This window comes from Acomys russatus, chromosome 2 (genome assembly GCF_903995435.1).
Source record: "Acomys russatus chromosome 2, mAcoRus1.1, whole genome shotgun sequence".
In the NCBI taxonomy this organism is placed as follows: Eukaryota; Metazoa; Chordata; class Mammalia; order Rodentia; family Muridae; genus Acomys; species Acomys russatus.
The window spans coordinates 53,259,311-53,281,548 of record NC_067138.1 but is presented as its reverse complement, the minus strand read 5'-3'; the positions used below and the strand labels follow the sequence as shown (position 1 = coordinate 53,281,548).

Genomic DNA, 22,238 nt, shown 5'->3' with positions numbered 1-22,238 from the left:
TTATGCCATTAGCTACTGGCCCCATTTCATGTAGAGTGGCAATTTTGATGAATATGTAAATATGGTGATTACTTTAGAATAAAACACATATAAGTTTACAAGGAAGCAGCTCACTTTGTTGTTCTTACAGAGTCACAGGGGCATCGAATGGAACTGATCATAGAAGAGCTGGTAGATGCAAGGGAAGCCAAGCATCTTAATGCCTCAAACAAGAAAGCTGGGCAGATGAGATCCCTATGTATTCCGGGGTGCGGTGCCTGAGTGGCCAACAGGAGGCAGGGAGCTCCTTTCCCTGAGGCCAGAAAGCAAGGTGCTCTGGGCTCCTACACACACTTCCTTAAGGGGGACATTCTTCGGGGGCAGTCATACAGACCAAGCTTGCCACCCTTTCCAGTTTGTCCATTCGATTAGTTCAAGAGTTCTGGAGTGCAGTGTGGAAAATGTTGTCCTCTGTAAAAGGGTGTGAATTCTGGATGAGGGACGTGCGCACCACGTTCCAGAAAAGTCAGTGGATTGCCACAGGGCTATAGCAAGGCCTGGAATGGGCAAGGGCATGGTTACTGCTGATGCCGTGACTCCAGGGTACATCCTGAGCACTACCACCTTCATCTGTCAACCGGAAAGCTACTACTTGCCTCTCAGAGTTCTTGTGACAATTAAGTGTAAACTGTGTGTAAAACATTTTTAGAACTTTCTATAAAATCTTTAAGGCACAGATGAATAAGTGGTGAATCTAATTTTAGGAGGATGATGTGACTATCATCTCATAAAAGCGATCCGGCATCTTTTGTGATTTCCGACTGAAGGCGTTCCTGACATTCCTCAGTTCATCCTTGGCACACTTCTGTCACTCAGCAGTGTAATTGCTTTTACCACACAGGTAATTCAGTTCCACAAACATTTACCAAGCACCGGTTCTGCTGAAGACTAGGCTGTTCAGGAGAAACGAAGCTGCTCCCTTTACAGGCCTGGATCCCACCCAGGCATTTACAACTCCACACACAGCTTGGGTTAGCACGCAGCAGTAGTGCCCACGGTTTACAGAGCCGGAGGTAGCCTTCCCGGAGTACCATGGGAGTTCACTGTTGTCTATATAACTTGTCTCGCTTTTGTGTTACTTCTGTGAGAACAGGAAGAGCCAAAGAGCCCTTGGCCCTCGGACGGCCCTGGAAACAGTCATATTTTATATCTTTTTCTTTTCTTTTAACTTTTAGGATCTTTATTTTCCTTCCATTTTCCCATTCGCTCAGGTGTCTGCATGTAGAGCACCTAAGGACCACTCAGTGGTGGCTCGAACCCACTCGGTGGCCTGCGCTGTGGGAGCTGCTGACCAGTCCTCAGTGGCTGGAGGAGTGCTCCAGTCCTCAGTAGGAAGCTGCTGAGTGGGTACGGAGGGCACTTGCATACTCTCAGAACAGTCTGCCATCTCTGGCTGGGCAGCGGTGAATTCAGGGGCTGGCGCAGTCCATTTGCCCTGGAATTTCTCCTTGGTCACAGCTCTTCCTTCTCAAACTCCTCGGGGTCTCTGTAGAAGTAAAGATCAGGCATAGCCTCCCATGGGTGCTTACGGAGATAGTGCCACGCATGCGGAGTACTTCCCGGGCCAGCATCCACCACATCAGACCCATCAGACTCGCTGAGTGAGCTCCTTTGTTGCTGCGTGGGATGGCAATGTCCACATAGCGCAGAAGAGAATCTGTGTTGTGGAGACCGATAGTGGGCAGGCTTACATAAGTGGCCTCTGTGAGGGGCTAGTGGTCAGCCCTGGGTTCAGTCACCAATAGAAGCCGTGGCTCCCCGAAGGCTGCTTGGGTCTGGTTGGTGAAGGTCCCAGGTGTGGCGGCCTGCAATGGAGTAGCTCCAGGGGCAGCTGCAAACTTACGCACGGCTCTTTGGCCAGTGTTCTTGGAGGAGATGATGCTGACGTCAGGAGGGTTCGCAATGGCAACAACAGCACGAGCTGCAAGCAACAGCTTCTCCCAGGTCCTCTTCAGATTTATGATGTGGACACTATCACGCTTCCTATTGTAAATGTATTGCTCCGTCTGAAAATCAAGGTTGGTGCCGCCTAAGTGGGTGTCTGCAGCAAGGAACTTGAGGACATCCTCCTCCTTCATCTGCGGGACATCAAGGGCTCTGGACATTGTGTAAGCTTCCCTTTAAGTTACCATGGGAATCAAGAACAACCCCTCAGGGACCCGTCCCTGGGCAGCGCAGAAAGCCATACTTTATTTCAAATGAAGGAGTTTGGCAAGTGGTTTTAAAGTAGAAATTATATGTGAAGTCAGCGGTTCATGGGAAGGAAGCCTTCAGAAAAATTTGTTGGGGGCTCTCGTCAGGGGTAAAGATCAAAGGTCAGCCACCCACAGGGTAAAGGGCACAAATGATTTCACCTTACAGCATACAAGGCCATCAGTAAGCAGGGATAGTGTGTGCACAGACTGGATGTGACCTTGGTATTTGAGAAGTAATGAAACATCCAATTTCTCCCCATAAAATAAGTGCTAGGGAAATACAGCAAGCTTTTGGGTTGAAGTTTGGGCAAATAGCTTCTATACAGGGCTCCTGTGAATATTCCAACACATCATACCTATTTACTTCTCTCTCTCTCTCTCTCTCTCTCTCTCTCTCTCTCTCTCTCTCTCTCTCTCTCTCTCTCTCTCTCTCTCTCTCTCTCTCGCTCTGGTTTCTCTGTGTAGCCTTGGCTATGCTACAATTGCTTTGTAGACCAGGCTGGCCTCAAACTCACAGCAATCTGCCCGCCTCTGTCTCCCGAGTTCTGGGATTAAAGGTGTGCGCCAGCATGCCCGGCTCTATTCTATTGTTTTATTTAAGGCAAAATATAAGTTCATCTGTGTGAAGGAAAATTTGCCACCACCATTTTTTCTCTGCTCCAACTTGGTTTAACTGCGAGTTCTATACATTCATTTAATGCCTGATATAAGATAGCACAGAGTTTTAATGTAAAATAGTAATGTAAAGACAAATTGGATAAAAATATATTTATCTTCTTTTATGGATGAATAAGATGTAAAGTACTAGGCACAAAAGCCACAAAGTTCTCACAGTCTTTCTCACCTGAGCTACACAAGAGGAAAGCTGTACCATATACAAGAGACTCAAAACAATGATATAGCCATTTTGGGGGACTTTATGGACATGTATCTAACTACTTGGATGATGTGTTTATAAAATGAGTTAAAAATGGGTGTCAGAAAGCTTAGAAATTCTATACATTCTATCCTTTTGTATGTCAATATTGTGTGTACCAGTTCTGTGCAAAGTCCTCTGAAAAGTTACTCTTTGTGATGCCCATTGTTATCAAAGATCTGCGATGGCTGACACTGGTTGGCAAGATCACAGGATCTTTAACCACTTCAGAGAAACATACCTGGGTATGTCTGAGAGAGAGAAAGAGAGTTTCCAGACTGAATTAATTCAGGTTGGAAAAAGCACTCTAAATCCAAGAAGCACCATTCTATGGGCTTCCATCCAAAGCTGACTCAGTGGAGCAACTGAGACGAACACCAGCATTCATCAATTTCTGTTTCTTGATCACAGATGCCAAGGGACCAGCTGCCTCACACTCCTGCTGCAATGTTTTCCCTGGCTTCCAAACTGAGCCACAGGAACCTTTTCTTCCTAGATTGCTTTTGCTGGGCACTGTGTAGTGCAATATCTACAGGGTGCCACAGGCCAGAGAACTTACTACAGAAGAAGTTATGAAGCTATGAGATTTCAAGGAATAAATGTAATATCCACATTTTAAAAAATCTGTTAATGCAGATCTATCTGTGTCAAATCTTCCTAAATTGTTTTCCCAGGAATATACTACACAGAGACGTAGTATCATAGACACAACTCTCAAATAATAAGCCGTGTCTATTAATATTTGGATTGCTACGTTTTGCCTAGATAGAGTCACAGAGTAGAGTCACACAGAGTCTGCAGATTTTGTTCCAAGTGACGAATTAAAAGGTTAATGCTAGAAACATTGCAGTTCTCTGAGTGACTATATGGAAATATTCTTCTTTGTCCTATTTATATCTCTTTGTCTTTCCCGAGAAATAGATCTTAAGAGATTTATGTAAGCTCGGTGCAAATCTGTAGAAAACAACAGGATGGTGAAGGGACATTCATTTTCTTTCTTATCAAAACTTGAAAACATTAACCTAGATACAAGAAGACTAATTAAAAACAAGTGCTGCACTCAAACATTTGAAAGATGGCATTTAGGAGAATGATTACATGTGGGCTGTGACAGGCACTGTCTGATTTAGTAGTCAGACAAACCAGGTTGCAGACTTTTTGGTTCAGCATAAGGAGGCTGCTTCCCTGAAGTCAGAAGTGAGAATGACTGCATACCCTTAAGAATTGGCAGGGTTTTGTTTCAGACTGAATGAGTATTTAGGAACACTGTGAAGGGAAGCAGTATAGACCTAGAAGGAAATTCACAGGGTGAGATGACACATGAAATAAAAAGAATTTGTGAATTCTATTCCAAAGCAATTATATTAAATATATTAAAATAACCCATGAAAACAGAAGTTTTGGGGTCTGAATTCCCAAGACTCTAACTTCGAGCACTATATATAAAATACACCCTATAGTCTAGTGTAGTATAGTTCATATTGTAAAACTTGTTCGGTAGAGAGAGTTGAATTTCTTTATAACTATTTTGTATTTTTGTAATTATTTTAAAGAATGTTGATCTGGTGGTGAGTGGTGGTGCACATCTACCTGTCACCTCAGAACTGGGGAGCCTGAGGGATGAAAAGAAACAGGTTCAGAGTCAAAGTCCCACCATGGTAGCACACTGATACACAGTCTTAAAACAAAGTAAAAACAAGAAAGGAAGTAGAATCTGCAAGTGAATTTAAAGAAGAAATGAATTACAAACCCATGTCGTTTAATTTAACATCTCTCTCTCTCTCTCTCTCTCTCTCTCTCTCTCTCTCTCTCTCTCTGTAGGTGTGTGTGTGTGTGTGTGTGTGTGTGTGTGTGTGTGTGTGTGTGTGTGTGTGTGTGTGACAGGGCAGAAAGAACTGTGACAAAATCCAGACTACACAGCGAGAACACTGGTGCATCGAGACACGATTCTGTTCCTTTCACGTAGGACTCTCTAACACTGTTACTACAGTGTTGGTAATATTCTCCTTGGCATCACAAGGGGAGTGATAGCTGTTCTTCTTAAAGGATTTTCCTCTGGGCCTGATGCATTTATGTAACACGACAGCCTGTGGGGTAATTAGTACTATCAGTGCAGCATTTGCTACTGCAAATGACAAAACTGGGCCTGTGAGAACAGAAAAACTACTCTCTTTTGTTTGAGGAAAAGTTATTTCACCTTTCCCAGCTTCATTTTTAGTTTAATATAGACTCAGAACATACAGCTCAAGTCTCCTAGAGTGTGAAGTCCTGTGGGATGGCAGGCATAGGAGTTTTCTTTTGCTTGCTATCATGCAATTCTGGCATTGTGGTCTTAGGTAATTGAATAAAAGCACTTGATCCAGAGGAAGCAAGCCACAGCCGAGTCAGTCATCTGGGAAGATTTCTGCCCTAAGATGGGTGGCCTCTGGGCAATACAATGGGGTGGTCTCTTAAGCTTTGGGGGCCATTAACAATTAGTTACATGTATTTTCTGAAGTTCTCATCTCAAACTGAAGACATCAATGTCAAATAATTGTCGGGACCATCTACCACTGGAACTTAGCCGCTGTGCTGGCAGGACTGGTCTTTGGGCTATTTCGTTGGTTACTGAGACATGCTATCCTGTAGCCTACACTGACCTCAAACCTGTTATGTATGTAGAATGCGCTTGTGCTCCTGCCCCGCAGGCCTGCATGGAGGTTTAGGAAGCATGCGAGATTGAACTGCTTAGTGTTGTCAAAATGCTCATATTTGCTTCAACAAATTAAATGCTAGAAACTACTTATCAGCTACAGACAGATCCAGCTCTGAGGAAAGTCAAGATAATTAGGATAGAATGTATACCTTCTATTTTCTCTATAATTGAAAATCATATCACTTTAATCACTGGTGTACTGTACCCACTGTGTCATCTTGTCAGGACTAAGATGGTAACGGCAGGGAAAAGGTTGGCATTACACTGTTTAGTTTTTGACATTCGTGGCATTATTGACTCCCAGAGACAGAGTATTTTCCTGAATGTGCTAGAGTGTTAGGCAGAAAGCAAGAGAGCATTTAGCCCTCTGCTAGCCACCACATTAATTGAAATGAAAACGTGTACTGTACATAAAGAAAAATGAAGTCTCTAAAATCATTCCATCCTCCTGCTAGTTAACTATCGCTCTTTTATCTCTCTACCTTATTGCCTGGTGTTCATGAGATTTTTAGTAACATAAAGGGTGGATGAGAAGTGAAGCAAATGTGACCAAAGCTAGTAGCCCACTGAGGAGAAGAAGCAAGCTCGAAGGGTCCTTCCTGGAATGATTCCTTCCAAGATGCAGCCAAGGGAAAAGATCTGGCTTTAGAGGGGCTGTACATATCAATTATATGTGTTCTATTGATTACAATATATTCTCTCAATTATATAATTGATATAATATTAATATATCTTATTAGTTATAATGTACTCTCAATTTTAATGTATTTTTAAATATATTAAATACTTTTGGTTGTGAGCCTAGCCTTTAATAGCTGAACCACCTAGTGAGGGAATAACAATCAGGATGTAATCTGAATATATTATTAAATTAAAAATACATTATAGTATTTTTTATTTAAATTTTTTATTTTTGGTACTATAACTTAATTGTGCTCCTCTCTTCCCTTTCTTCTCATATAGCCCTCTCCGCTCTCCTTCAAACTCATGGCCTCTTTATATATATGTATATACACACATATGTACATCTATACACAAATATATGTATGTATACATATATATACATGCATACGTGTATATGTGTATGTATTCCTAAATTATTCTGTTCAATCCATATAATGCTACCTGTGTGTTTGTTTTCAGGCATGACCACTTGGTCTCAGACAACCAATTGGTGTGTTTTTCCCTGAGGAAGGCCACCTCTTCCATTTCCAATATTCCTCCCTATCCTCATGGGTAGGGATTTATCTTCCATCTCTGGCAGGGCCAAAAACAAAGGGCAAGGGCAATAGACTGTGTGGTTTAGAAGACAGGCCTGGCTAAAAACTCAAAAGAGGCTTTCTCATGTCTGGTATTAGGTTTAGGTAAGGGGTCTTTGGCTCTTGGAGATAGCATTATTTGTCCAGATAAGAAAACTTCAGTAAAACCATATACATATATTTATGCACAGAATTCCATTTATTTTAGGGGTTTTTCTTTCTTTCTCTCTTTCTTTTTTGGTAGTTAATAGTGTGATCCTTTGTAGTCTTTTTTTAGACATCCTTATTTTTATTTTACCTCCCTGTCCCTCCTTCATCTATATTTATGCCCTTTCCCATGCCTAAAGAGCCCCTTTTCCTATTCCCTCTATCAGATTACTTACATTCTTCTGTTGACATTTACTTTTCTCCTACTTTCTTCTGTATTTGTCTCCTTCTTCTACCTAGGGATCTTCCCCAAAGAGCTCCCTGTTTTCCATTTCCTCTATCATTCTACTTTCCTGGTTTTTGTAGTTACCACTTGCTATATACTCATATCTGACAATTTGGAGCTAGATGCCACCAATAAAAGAGAACATTACCTTTCTGGTATATAATTCCTGATTTTTTTTATTACCTTTCTGGTATATAATTCCTGATTTTTTTTCGTGGTTCATCTTGCTGTATGTAGCTTATTATATATGTGTGTAATAATATAAATGTATATGCAAAAAAGAATTACTTAAAAAATAAAATAAATAAATCAAAAAATAGATTACAATACATGACCCTCCCAAAAAAAGTTCTCTCCAATGTCTTCCCATATAGGCTGTTACTGCTTTGGGGAAGTAGGGTACAGGTAGGCATTGGCACAGATATATTTTTTCCATGTACCTCTCAAGTGTACATCCACTAACATTGATATCACTGTGAAAGTAGCTTATTTGCTCTTTACAAACCACAGGAGTATGGATAATGGGCTTCAGTGCAGCTTCTGGTGTCAACACAGATCATGAACAGGGATCACTGCTGCAATAAGACCATGGACCAGGAAGAATAAGGCCCTCTGATGCAGCTGGGATCAAGGATATCAACCTAGACATGGCCCTCAGCAGCATCGCAGGACATGGTGGTCTAGTCTGGAAAGTGAAGCATTCTTCATCTTGGGCTTCCATCATTGCCAAGATCTTGGGTGATCCTGAATCTGGGCAGCTTATTGGGGACTGAGTCTGCATCTGCTCAAGCTCCAGGCTGCTGCATACCATCCCCTTGACTCCACTGGGCAAAGGCATGATCCACTATTGACTTCAGCTCTCTCTCCCACCCATCACTGCTGTCACAGCACCAACTCACCTCTCCCCACAGCACACGCACCACCATATCTTTGTTGCCTGTTCTCTCCTTGTGATAATGTGTGTACTCAGCTGGCTGGCTTTCTTCTGGGGGCCCAATTATGTTTTCATAATTAAAAAAGATTTACCTATTTTTATTTTTTATATATGAATGTTTTGACTACATATATTTCTGTACATCATGCGAGTTCATTGCCCAAAGAGGCCAGAAGAGGCTTTGGATATCCTAGAACTGTAGTTGCCAAAAGTTGTTAGCCATCAAGTGGGTGCTGGGTCCTCTGGACAATAACCAGTGTTCTTAACTGCTAACGCATCTTTACAGTTCTAATACCAATCATCTTTTTGCAAATATCTTTTTATTACCCAAATACATGGTAAATATTTTCAAAATTATTTATAAAATGATAATAAATATAGTATTGGTATATTTCATAGCAAAAATATAATAAATATACCACATATCAAGAACAGGTCATTCTGGATTATATTGAATGATGCTGTCACTTGTTTTGTGTCATACATTTATAATTATTGTAAGCATGATAGAGAAAACATTGCCTTAATCTAGTTTATGCTACCATAATGGAATGACATTAATGGCTAATTCGTTAAAAAGTAGAGATTGTATTTAAAAAGCTAGTTTCAGAGGTGACATAGCTTGCATGTAGCATGGCCCTTCTTACATCACCACAGAAAGAAAGCAGAAGGACAAGAGATCATGTGCATAAGAGGAAGCTGAACTCATCTTTCTCTTCAGAACATAACCTGCTCACAGGGAAGGAGCTTGTGTTAATTCATCACCTCTTCAAGGTCTTACCTTTTAACTGTTAAGGTTATTTTTATACAACGGTGTTTGTTTCTCAGTTTCTCTCTTAACCTATCTACCATACAAATAATTGAGACTCTTTTATCGTTGTTTAATAATAAGCTTCACAACACAGTTACTGAGAAGCTATCATTTTATTTTTAATTCTCTAAGATAATCTGGTTTCCTCCTACCACACATCCCAGAGATACTTGCACTTTGTTGGTTTCCTGCTCCAGCTTCTCTGCTGATGTCACCTGGCCATCTCCTTGTGCCTTAATCCCTTACTTCCTCCTCTAACTTCTCCTCCCCTGGCTGGCAGTTGAGTCCAGCCCTATACTCTCCCCTGTTCAATGACTGGATGTAAGCTGCTTTACTGACACACCAGGGGACAACTGGGGAGCACTGTTTTCACTTCACTGAGATTGGAGATTCTCAGAATAAAGACTGCAATCAGATATGGAGGGGTGGTGCAGAAATCAACATTTGAATTAAACAGTAACCTTATGTCTACATCCAACACTCTGGCATTAGGGTTTACAACTACAGATCCAGAACTCTGGGTCTCACATTGCAAACACAGCAACCATTAATAGCCTGTTTAGCGCTCCTTTGACTTTAATTGTCTAAGAAACAGGTCTTCCAGGCTAGATTCTGAATTAAGGTCTGAGTGAGGTTTTGAAGTGGCAATTAAAACACTCCTAAATGAAATTCTAAAAGATCTTCATGCATGTTGCATGACCAATTGGAGATATACTTTCTAGGAGTCTGTTTGTCTGTCTTTTGTCTAGTGACTTTTAATATGACATGCAGGCAGAAGAGGTGTTTCCCATAATCAGTAGGATAGTAAGGCACCATCAACTGCATTGTCAAAATTAAGCTAGCCTCTGAGTAAGGCTTGAACTTCGGATTCCAGCACTTTATCTTGCAGTTTATCAACAGACAGATTTCACTGGAATCACATTAGAAGCCCTGCAAAAGCCTGTGCATAGATGTAAACATGTGTACACAGGCTTATACAGATTTCCATGGTCAAAGCTCGGGAAAAAGAATCTTGGAATAAAAAGTTGAAAGTGTGTTCAAATTGCTCCATACTGATTTTGATTTGCTTCAACAACTACCACAATGGTAAAAGACTCAGATTCTTCTTAAAACCCAATGTCCTTGAAGGGTAAAAATTTGAAACTGCTACCACTTTTAATTATGTTAGCGAAACTGAGTTTGTCAGATCTCTTCCTGGAGACAGAATTTAATGGAGATAAAGGGCAGAAGCATGATGATCTTCGTGCGTGAAGAATAACGGGAACTAGTTTTAAAAATGACAAATAGCAATAATAGCAAACAGCCACAAAACTGGAAATCTGAGAGAATAATTGTAATCTTTGACATTTTGCATTGTTACCAGCAAGACTAGTTTTACTAACTCCAAAGTATAATTAGGTGATTTTGGCGAGTATAGTTTAAGGTTAAATTGTTCACATTTTTTTAAACAAGAGCTGAACAGTTTATTCCTAGCAAAGCAGTCAGTTCATGAACACTTTTTGCAGAAACAGGAAGTGGCTCTGAATCAATTAAGCAGCCATTCTGTGCATTTGCCTTAGACTCTCTCCTTCAAGGCAAGGCTGCCCATATTTCTTAATTTTCCCCTGGGTTTAAATGTGCTTGTGATGTGTTTTCTTTCCAATAAGGCAGGTCAGTTCAAATGGTAGTGAGGTGATTTCTGCCAGAAAAATATTTTTTAATGGAATGCATTTTAACTTCTTACTTGCTAGGTTCCAAAGCTGGCTCATTCTTTTGAAGAAAGAGGTGAGAAATAGATAAGCTTTCTAATGCTGAGGTAGAGGTCATGGGAGCTTTTCATCAGAGGATAATGGTTGCTTCAGAACCGACCTGGTACTCCCTTGAATACCTGACACTGTGAAAGCTCAGTCTGCTGGTATTGGTGTGTGTTTAGAAAATTCATAGGTTTTTCTTTTTTCCATCTGGAGTTTACCAAAGAGTGTGGGAGGGGAGGGAGCATTTTTCTTAATGAGGACTTATAAAACAAAGTCACTTAGATATAAAAAAGACAGAGGAGGCAGCTAATTGTTCCATGGAGCATGTTCACTCTTAAAAGGGATTGTAATAATGAGAGTAGGAAAAGGTCAGCCGGAAAGATAGCACACGATTAAGTAAAGAATTAATCAGTTCTAGCCAAACTCTCCCCTTCCACCTTCTTGGTGTAGGCTGCAAAGTGACTTGTGTTAATGAAGCTAGTTAACAAAGGCAAGAGCATTTGGGAAAGTAAGAGGCTCATTAAATGGGGCTGTATCTGAGCTATTTGAAGACCCAACCCCCACCTGTATGCATTCTGGAAATGTGTATATGTATTTGATCCTGATGCCTTGGGCTTGTGGAGTTGCCACACTCAGCTTTTCATGCTGCAGCTGTCCTGTTCTGTATCTCAGAACACCTGGAGCCTTCCCAATTCAGTGCTTTTCCAGACGGCTCTCACTTTTGGACGATCCTGTGTATAAGCCACAGACACTGCAAACCTTCAATACAGGTAAGTGCGTGCTGAGTGGAGGAGCAGGACCACTGGGCCTCTCTGAACAACTTCTTCCATGAGAGCCTCATACCAATAAAACATTTTGGAAAGTTGAACGCTTACGGATGGTCTGACAGAGTGCCATGGAATGTGAGAGGTGGAGAGGAGGCTGTGTGCTGCCACCTTCATGATGGGAAACTGTAGTCCTGAGACATTAATGCATTGCTGCTGACACATGGCTTGCAACCAGAAACAGGCTGTACTCTTTGCTAGATAGTTGCATATGTTATCCCTTGATCATAGAAACTTTCTGACCTGGGAAGGATAATTATTGCCATTATTACCATTAATACATTGGAACTCAGAGAGATTAAGTAGCTTTTTAAAAATGTGTCATTAATATATGTTAATCACACATAATAATGGGTTTCTTTATGATGTCTTCATGCATGTACCTAAATATATTTCAATAGCACTCTGTTCATGTTACCCTCTGTTGTTCTTCCACTCCCATCAATGCTAATCCCCTTCCATATCTCTCTCCTCCAACAAAAATTAACTATATGTAAGCATTCAAGAAGAGTAACCTCCATGAGCCCTTTGGTCTTCCAAACCAGGGTGCTCATGGGCCCAATGCTGGGCAGAGCTTGTACAGGTGCAACTGTCTTATTGTTTCCAGATTTCAGTGCTCTGCATAGCCTAGCTTCTCTTCCTTCTGTCAGCTCTTATTTTTTTCCCCATCACTGTTTCCTTCTTTGGTGCATTCTTTGGCCACTGGAAGGATCACAACATGTCCCATTCATGTTTTGACATTCAACAGTTATTTACTTTCTGTATTTTGAATAGTTGTGTGTGTCTCTGGAATTACTACAGACCATGGCAGGGTTCAGGGGAAACTTACCTGACCAGTAATGACACCAACTCCAATCTGTGGGAATAAAAATAGTTATTTAGAAGGTGATTTAAGATGTACATTCTGGGTATTAAGCCAAAGAATGTAAAGGCTTCCTCACTAGAGTCTATGAACTCCCTAGCAGCAGGTTTCTGATTGACTACACTACCAGATATGAATCCAATCAGAAAATAGTTACCCTCATAAGAGACTTTCCATTATTACACACTGGACTTATTTTGACTACTAGTAGGTCAGAGCTGTAGTATGCAGAGTTCACTGCTGGGTTAGATAGTTGACCTTTTCTCCCCAGCGGTCTGCTCTTTTCCCCCATTATACTGCTCCCCTGACTGCTTGAAAATTTTTATCCTCAATATTTTATTTTCACTTCTGAATTTCATGCCTTCTACTACCCTCCAGATTTGAGAATCAGCCAAGAAGTGATCATACCAGAAACTGCTAATTAAATCCAAATAGTATTATCTTCTTTATTGTAGATGTTTCACAGAGCCAGAGGATGGTAAGAAGCCCAGGAGAATGTGAACTTGCCTTTGCAAACACTGATTTTCATTGTCCTGCCCTGTGAGTTCTAGCTCAGCTCTGGAGGCTTTGTGGGAGCTGGGCCTCATCTACACAAAGCTGTGCCACCAGTACATTCTGTGGCTTCATGCTGTGTACCCTGACTTTTCTGACACTGAAACCACAACCTGCCATCTGCCTTCTACCCCCAGTGCTCTGGCAACCAGTCTTTGCTGAGCCCAGCCTGAGGTAACAACCTGTCCTACGCCCACAGATTTGTTTCCTCCTTGGACTTTTAAATAAATGAAGTCATATTCATATTCTGATCATATAATTTTTGAGGTTCTCTTTTTGTTTGTTTGGCTTTTGCTCTCACAATTTGCGCTGGCTGTCCTAGAGCTTACTTTGTAGACCACGCTGGCTTTGAACGTACAGAGATTTGCCTGCTTCTACATCCCATGTGATGAAACTAGAAGTGTGTTCCATCATATTTGCTTTGAGGTTCTTTCTTAATTTAGCATGTCTCTGTAGTTTATTCCTTCTTTTTTCTAATTAGTAATCCATTGACTGTATCTGCTTATAGGAAGAGTGCTCAAACACTTTAGTCTATTGTATATAGCTTTTAGACACAATATCTGTCTCCTTTTACCCCCCTTCCCATGTCTCCCACCGTGTCACTTGCCTGTAGCAGCACTACTTGTAGGTTCTTAGTCTACTGTGTCCTCCTCCCTCATAGTTTTTTTCTGATCCTGTAGCCATAATGTCACTTATCTGCTTGCATACACAGTGTGCACACGCACGCTTGCTCACACACACACACACACACACACACACACACACACACAATCAGAATATGTCACATTTCCTTGCTTGAGTTACCTCCTAAAAGCTCACCTCAGATGCCATGTGCTTTAAGAATGGTTCCACAACACACAGTCATCCTTCTTTCATTTGGCTCTAACAATAGTCTGGTGTCCCAGCAGTCCATTTTTTCCTCTTCATGTCACGTGATATAATAAATATTTCCTCCCAGTTTGGTCCCCTGGGCTTATTAGACGACAGGTCCCTGAAGAAAAAAAAACCTATGCCTTTCTGTCTTTAGTAACCAATATTAGATGATTTGGAAGGAAATGTATTACGTTTGAAATATGAAATGTCTACTTATTGCTCGCCATAGGCATAAGCATTCTAAATGGTTCTGAAACAAATGGAGGAAGAATCTGAGCACCAGAAAAAAGCAACAATGGTAAGTACAAGAAATTATTTCCAAGTGCCTTTGTTGTGTGAAACACTCATAGAGTTGTCACAGCTTAGGGCACACATTATTATAGGTACTTAAGAGAGTGTGTGTTTTCATGAGCTGATTCCTGCTTAACTTGTAGTGTTTAAGCCAAAGGGTCCTTGCGTGTTGTATAATTCCTTTATCTATCTTCCGTGATGATTATTACTGAGATCCAGACTGAAATATTACTGAATCCCTCCACTCTGTGTCTCAATTGCCCTGGAAACTAATCTGGGCTCTCTTCTTTCCACTGCTGCAGGCTCTATCTCAAAAGATGGAAAGGGATAATGCTCTAATGTCAGCCTGCTGGACATTGGATCTCAGCTGTCCCTCTTATTTGCTGTGCAGCCTTGTGGGAGATAGGTTCCCTCTCTGCCATCTTGATGTTTCTCATCTGTCAAATGTGGATGATCAATTGCACTCACTGCGCCTGTGGCTTGGCTACTGTCCACTGGCTTCACACACTCCTTAGGATACACTCTGTACTCTATTTAGGATACTGTTTCTCCATTGTCGTCTACTCCTTTGCTAAGATCTGTTACTAGATGGCACCAGGGGGACTAGAGATATAAGAATGGCCATACCTTTGTATTTCCTTTCTATTTTTAACTGCTTCACCCTAGTAATTTTTTTAACCTAAAATTGCCACTTCATTCAAGCCCCCACACACAATTTACAACAAAGTAGAAAAGGCCTCGTTGAATTTAATCAGAAATCTTACTGTATCTCCTTTTCAGAAATCTTAGTTTAACTCTACAAGGTCCTGCCTCCAAACTTCTAAATTTTCATAATTGCATTTTTTTTCACCTGCTCCTTAGCTTTAATGGAGATAGCTCCTTTCTGTAGTTACCACCTCCTGTTTCTTTGTCTTTTTGGTTCTTCAGTACATTCTTATTTTTATTAAATGGCTGATATGGTTTTCTGTCCTTTGTCTCCATCTTGACTAACATGTTTATTTTTTTTATAGGACTGAAGATTTGTATAATTGTCCATACTGTAACTGTGTCTCACAACAGAAAGGGTTCAATAAATGTTGCCTGTCAGTATTACAAGTTAATATTCCATTGTAGATGGATTGTCTTTCTCATGTGAATATTTTCTTTTACTTATTTTCCACCTAAGGAGCAAAAATGAAAAGGCTAATCACGTGGGATTTCTTCTTCACTTTCTGTTCTTGCACTCATACACTCTTTAGTATTTGTTCAAGATCTGTGAAAGGCACACAAATCTTGGTCACATGAGCAGCATTATGGATGTGAATTGGTTGCCATGTGTGGCGTCCGTGCCACCGCGGTACCGAGTCGAGGGCGAGGGACTGTGGATTTAACTCATACACACACACACACACACACACACACACACACACACACACACACACACGCAGCGGGTCCTTTGTGCTAAGAGAGCAGCCGCTGCAACAGCAGCCACGGCAGCAGTTTATTATTCTCCAGAGTTCCAAAGAGCCTCCTTCTAGGCAGCCAAACAGGAATCCTCCTCCCAGGTAAAATCCCTCAAGAGGTGATTGCACACAGGAGGACAAGTCTCGAGGAAGGGAGGGGCTCATTCTCAGAGCAGTAAACCAAGATAAACACAGACGTGGAAGCTGCTAGAAACAGGACATGAAACAGCAAGACAGGCAGGCAGCCCAGTTGGGCCTGGTTCCTACAGCCATGATAGTGGTTCTCCTCCTTAGACTATCAATGATATTGGCAGACATTAACAACAACAGCAACACACATGCATGCACACACACTCACACACATGCATGCACACACACACTCACACACATGCATGCATACACACTCACACACATGCATGCACACACACTCACACATAAGCATGCACATACATATGCATGCACACATACACACACATTTATGCATATACACCCCCCAAAGACATGCATGCACACACACATGCATACACAGCCACCCATACACATGCATGGACACACCACACATGCACGTGTGCACCCACGCATATCGATAGAGGAAGACTTTGCCTGTGAGTCATCCACAGTGATGTTTAAAGCACAGAGATGAGAAGATTTGGAGATATGACTCTTTTTTTTCCCCTGGAATTGACTTTTCCTGAATTCGGCGTTGAGAAATATTACCGTTTCTAAATGTATCTTCCCTTTCTTCCAGGTTTTCTGTAGTTAGTACACTGTCGCTTTTAAACACGGAATTCTCATGCTTTCTGCTACACATCCCCATGTATAATGCATGGGAATTTTTTGTTATTTCAGAAGCTCTTCGGCTTCCATGAGAACTCTAGAATTTATTTCTGCATTCAGTGATACCAATGACTTGTTCCACAAGCCATTTGCTGCAAAACCAATCAAATCTCTTCCTATTGTTGACCCAACCACTATAAAGGAGAGCAAATAAGCTTTTGATTTCACTTTGCACATGCATTATGCAACTGCCGGGGAATAGACAGACACCTGTTTCTCAGGCTGATTGACACACTATGTAAGGTGGTTCTTACAATTAGTCACTATCCTAGCACTTTAGCTCCAGTGCAGGCTTAGCACTGTTCTCCAGCCCTCACTCTTTCTTTCTTAGAAGGAATGCACATTAGGTACTTGAAGGCAAAAGGCAAATGTGGGCCTGAGTTGATAACTGCCTCTGCTTAGCCTATGAATGTTGCCTTGTTTATAATTTACTAGCCAAAAGGCCATACAGGTGACTGCTTTGGTAATATTTGTAACTGTTGCAGAGTCCTTTGAAGGTTATACTTAATAATTTCATCAAAAATTTTCCTGCCTTCATAAATACATCTGTAGTAGTGCATTTAACATCATTTCCTTTCCTAAGGAAACTAAACTTTGTTTCTGTTTTTGTTTCACATCTGCTCCTGTAATTGAGCTAAATCTAAGCTTAGAAAGCAATGTGAATAAAATCAAATCAACCCAAAGCAAGCATTCGTCCACCCTGATTTATAGTGCATAGTGCGTGCGCGCAATCCCTCTCCCACATTTAGGTAGAAAGAGAAGAGGAAACCTTTTGAAATATTGTTCCTTTTGTTAAAAAGGAAATTTACCAACAATGAACTTCACAGAGTTGTTTGTTTTTGTTTTTGAATTAGAGAAAATATTTCATTGTCAGGAAAGTTGGAAATGAGCAATTGTACAACTACAAATTAGAAAGATTTTTTTTTTTATTCATGAGATTTTTTTAAATTTTTTATTCTTTAAAAGGAAGTAGAATTATTTTATTTAAAAGGAAGTAGTTATTTTGTGGGACTTCCCCTTTTATTTTCTGCATGTTGTCTAGGCATTTGCCTTTTGGTTCTTTGTGGAAGAGCGCCAACTACCTCCCTCTGAAGTTACTATTTAATTATCCAACTACCTTATAATTAAAATCACTCCAATTGCTAAGGAATTACTGTCTGACACTTCTTAGTTCTTTCCTTATGTGTACATTATATTTGATTAACCTCTGGAGTTTTCTTGATAAGCAATTTTTAATTCTATTTCTCAAAAAATGGTGACAGTGTACACGCATTCATACTTATAAATTAGTTTTGAGAAGCTGAAAAGAGTTGGCAAAGAAGAAAGGGATCTGGGAATCTGGAAGTCCAATAAATGGTCTGGTAACTGCTCAGGACTGTTAATTGCAATGCTAGTAAAACTGAGTGTGTCTCATTATTACACAGTAGAAGACTGGAATATGGGCCTGAGAGTATTAAGAATATTAGGTCATTTAAGCTATCGTATCTTTTCCTAACATTATGTGAATGCACAATTGAAATCTGTTGGTATTCTGTCCCTGTCCTGGTTGACATTTTCAATACCTCTGAGGTATCATGGTGATAGCTGTCATCCTTCCAACGTTTGATGAAATCCTCCCTGGAGCCCATCTGTGAATCACTTGAATCAGATGGGAGGGTCACAACTGTGTAACATGTTAAATTGGACTTGCATAAAGCATCCCGTCTTCTCCATCAGAGCTCACATTCATGATTTTCTCTTGTCTGTCCTGGTTTTGGCATTATGTGTAAACAATATCCCTTGGTCTTTTTTGAGCAGATGGTACATCTTTGGAGCCGTTACTGCTCAGTGCAGAGAGCCAAGTGTTTGTCCCAAGACTGTGCTGCTCACGTAGAGCATACCTGAGGCCAGTTTTGCCTTGCCTGTCACACATGCTTGGTGGATGTTGGGCAGATGTTTTAGAAGTCTGATCCAGGTTTAAACTTAGTGGGACACTAAACAACTGTAGTATAAAACACCCCAGACCAGATCCTTCCAACTGGTTCATGTGGACGTCTGTTTCCCATTCTTAAGTCCATTTTTTTTAGACCCTTCAAGAGGTCCCCCTGAAAATTAAGACAAAAAAATTAAACAAATTCATGTTTTTGTTTTTTAAACAAAATGAAGACAAATACTATAAATTGTGATGAGAAAATAAAAGCTCTGTGCTATTTATTCCGCGGTTAAAATGATTTAAATAATTTTCTAAATTGGTTGCAGATCAAAACCCTCTTAAGGACATTTATTGGATTGTCATGTGTTATGTTTAATGATAACTTTGTGGGGTAATCACATTTCAATGTAGATCACTTGAAACCAGTGATCAGTTATTGCATGAAAACTATTTCCTACAAAGAGAAAAGGAATATTATGTATAAATACCAGAGATCTTCTTTCTCATAAAAAAATGGGGAGAAATGGGCAAAAAGAAGCGTAGCATGGACTCAGAGAAGGCACTCTAGGCACGAACCACAAATGAAAGTTAAGTGCAATGCTATATATCACATTGTTGAAAAGGAATTCTAAGGCTTCCAAGCTCAAATCATTTCTCTTGGACAACAACATAAATAAATATTATTCAGATTATCATTTTAAAAAATTGATATTTATTAGGAATATGAAATAGTGTTTATATTTGTAGATATCTTGGAAAAGTATTCCTCAATATGATTATTTTTTAAAGAGACTTTTTTTTCTCACACATTGCCACATTTCCCCAAATTAGACTTTTAAATCTAATTTTAGTTGATTCTATGTCATCTAATGTAACTTTAATGAACTCTAGATACATCTACAAATCATTCCAACACCAAAGGCTCAGGAAATACTGGAGAAAAGGGAGATATAAGATTGTAAGAGAAAGATGGTCAGGGAGTGAGGTTGTGTCTCCTAGCAATATGAAAAGTTACACTCATAGATTCTCATCAACATGACCTCACAAATGTGAGCTGGACAAGAATGACACCAGTGAAAATGCCAAACTGGACAGAGAAAACCCATGAGACCTCACCCCTTCACAAGAGACTATAGGCAGCTGAGGATAGCTGGGAATGAGAAAGATGGTCCTCTCTAGGGAAGGGTGCACTAATTGATTGTCCAGTGCCAAATAATTAGTACTGAAAACACACATACAGGCAGCATTATATGGAATGAACTGGTTATATTTAGCAATATATATATGCATACATACCCATATATGCATACAGTAACAATCTCAAAAGGAGCTGTGAATTCGAAGGAGAGCAGGGAGGGTCTGGAAGTAAGAAAGAGAAGGGAGAGATTTTGTAATCAAATTATATCAGAATGTCTTTTAATGAAAAAGAAAAACCAAGATATCTACTTGTAATAAACATCTGCTTCAGTCGTGACAGCAGAAATCTGCAATACCAAGATGGTGGCAGGTACCAAGATGCTGCCATGCCTTTCAGTAAACTTGGAGTAATTAAGAAGAGTATAAGTCCTTTGAATTTTGAGAGGCCAGGAGGATAACATACCAATATATTTTCTTTTAGCTATTGTAATGTATAATTAATTAATCATCAAATATCAGTTTTCTTGGGCTTTTAGAGAGGGTATCTAGATTTGCATCTGTAGAAGTCAGAGGATAACTTTTGAGAATTGTCTCTCTCTTCTACTATAATGAACTCAGGAATCAAATTCAAGTTGTCATGCTTGGTGTCCATTGAGCCATCTTACTGGTCCTTTGCTGTATTTTATTTTCATTAATGAATTAATTTATTTATTCACTTTACATGTGGACCACAGCATGCCCTTCTCTCCTCCTGGTCCCATCCTCACACCCCTTCCCCCCATTTTCCCTTCTACTTGAATGTGAGGGCTATCTGGCTAAAACATCTGTCACCTCATTGGTTGCCAGGGTTGATCTGGCTGATCTGGTTGGCTATACAGGTGTCTCCTCCCTTCATCTCTGCTCTGTGTGTGTCCCTCCTGAAGCTGTGTGCTCTGCAGAAGAGGACGACCTTCCCCAAATGGAGGAGGACCTGTCAAAGGACCTGTTGATGAGTTGCTATGCTCCCCTTCTAGAGCCTCCAAATAACCTCTCTAGGTCTTTTACTGTATTTTAAATAAAATACTCATCCACTATGTTTTTGTTTTTTTCATTTAAGTTAACACTATTTAATATCCCTTCAAACAGTACATAGCCCTCCTTCCCTGAATGCTTTGTACAGCACACTAGTGCCCTAATTATTCTGTATGTTGTATATTATGACTCTCCGTGAATCATTAATATTTCTATGGATAATTTTTCTCATAATTTTATTGTATATATTAATTGTAAGAGGTCATGGTTTTCATTATGTATATAAGTTATTTAGATCCTATTATTCTCAGTACCCCACCCCTTCCTCTTCTGCTCTTTTGGTGGATTAATTCCTTTTCTAAAAGCACCACCCACTACTTCAGTTTTTAAAAATGTTTCCTTGATAAATTTCTTCATAACGTTAAAGTCATCATAAGGCTGTACATATCCTAAGCCACAAGGCCAGTTTCTTCAAGATCATCCACACGTACTGTATTGTCAGGATGTTTAGTAGCAGTAACCCTTTAGGGTAGTGGTTCTTAGACTTCCTTACACCATGACCCTTTAATACAGTTCCTCATGTTGTGGAGATCAACAACCATAGAATTATTTTGGTTGCTACTTTATAACTGTAATTTTGCTTCTATTAGGAATCATACTGTAAATATCTGTGCTCTCCGATGGTCTTAGGCAACCCTTGTGAAACCACCATTCAATCTTCAAGGGGGTCATGACCCACAGGTTGAGAACCACTGCTCTAGATGATGCTCTGATGTGGAAGCCATGCATATCTTAGAAGAGGTAGAGGGTGGGTGTAAGTGTGAAGGTGGGTGGGCTTTCTCTTTTAAAAAATATACCAAGTCCATTCTTTACATACTATTAACTATAATGAATGATGTTTACCAGGTAGGAATGCAAAAGATACAGCATGAAGCCCTTGGGGGCACATATAGAGAAAGAGTAAGCAGCTGCTCCGGGTGGGTTGCTAACTGAAATAGAGACAACTGCTTATGGGAGCTGAATATTATTATTTTGTGGCATTAAGTTGTTATCTTTACAACTGCCATAAATAGGACACATTTATAAATATGTATCTGTGAGCATGTCATTGGGGAAACTAAAATATCGTTCAAATGAGTTAGGCTGTCATAGCTAGTCTGTGACTGTGGGAACAATTAATTCTCAATATGCAGATTTTTTGTTTCTCTGGGCTGAACATCACACTCTCAGGTCATCTTGAGCCAGCTACTGTGTAATCAATGAATGTAAATCAAGGTTACAGAGAGAGAGAGAGAGAGAGAGAGAGAGAGAGAGAGAGAGAGACAGGAGAGAGAGAGAGAGAGAGAGAGAGAGAGAGAGAGAGAGAGAGAGAGGTGAGAGAGAGAGAGAGAGAGAGAGAGAGAGAGAGAGAGAGAGAGAGAGAAGAGAGAGAGAGAAGAGAAGAAGAAGAAGAGAGAGAGCACTGTAGGAAGATAAATCTTT

At 40.3% G+C, this 22,238-nt stretch overlaps 1 pseudogene; it reads right to left on the bottom strand.

Moving 5' to 3' along the window:
* Positions 1–1,246: 1,246 nt before the first annotated feature.
* On the bottom strand, positions 1,247–2,144 carry LOC127198255 (40S ribosomal protein SA-like; annotated as a pseudogene).
* Between the last annotated feature and the right edge of the window lie 20,094 nt (positions 2,145–22,238).